The sequence below is a fragment of the Coregonus clupeaformis genome, chromosome 17, assembly GCF_020615455.1.
Source record: "Coregonus clupeaformis isolate EN_2021a chromosome 17, ASM2061545v1, whole genome shotgun sequence".
NCBI lineage: Eukaryota > Metazoa > Chordata > Actinopteri > Salmoniformes > Salmonidae > Coregonus > Coregonus clupeaformis.
This window is the reverse complement of record NC_059208.1, coordinates 31414446-31415356: the sequence shown is the minus strand read 5'-3', so window position 1 is coordinate 31415356 and position 911 is coordinate 31414446. Positions and strand designations below refer to the sequence as shown.

Below are 911 nucleotides of genomic sequence, written 5' to 3'. Positions count from 1 at the left end.
GACTGAAACATTCTGATATGTAGTAGATTAAACTACTACTGTACATTAGAGACAATGTTGTGAATGTATTGTATGATTGAGAACATTGTACGTTTAAAAAGTGTGTAAAAAAGTTTTAAAATGTAAGTTTTAATTTTGTATTATTATAATTGAATTGTTGTTATTATTAGACAGTAGTTGCCATATTATTATTTCATAGTTATTATTATTAGACAGCAGTTGCCATATTATTATTATTTCATAGTTATTATTAGACAGTAGTTGCCATATTATTATTATTTCATAGTTATTATTAGACAGTAGTTGCCATATTATTATTACTTCATAGTTATTATTATTAGACAGTAGTTGACATATTATTATTATTAGACAGTAGTTTCCATTATATTATTATTTCATAGTTATTATTATTATTAGACAGTAGTTGCCATATTATTATTATTTCATAGTTATTATTATTATACAGTAGTTGCCATATTATTATTATTATAGTGCATACATTATTATTATTAAATTCATACTGGCCCCCCGTGGGAATCGAACCCACATCCCTGGCGTTGAAAACGCCATGCTCTACCAACTGAGCTACATACCTGCCGGCCATTCCCTCCCCTACCCTGGACGACGCTGGGCCAATTGTGCACCTCCCCATGGTTCCGGCTACGACAGAGCCTGGATTCGAACCAGGATCTCTAGTGACACAGCTAGCAGTGCCTTAGACCACTCCGCCACTCGGGAGATAGTTATTGTTATTAGACAGTAGTTGCCATATTATTATTATTATTTCATAGTTATTATTATTAGACAGTAGTTGCCATATTATTATTATTATTATTATTATTTCATAGTTATTATTATTAGACAGTAATTATTATTATTATGTCATAGTTATTATTAGACAGTAGTTGCCA

General features: G+C 30.3%; 1 non-coding gene across 1 annotated transcript; it reads right to left on the bottom strand.

Annotated features, from left to right (window-relative positions):
• Window positions 1–521: 521 nt before the first annotated feature.
• trnae-uuc lies at window positions 522–602 on the bottom strand. Its single transcript has one exon. It is a non-coding gene; the product is annotated as a tRNA-Glu (tRNA).
• Between the last annotated feature and the right edge of the window lie 309 nt (window positions 603–911).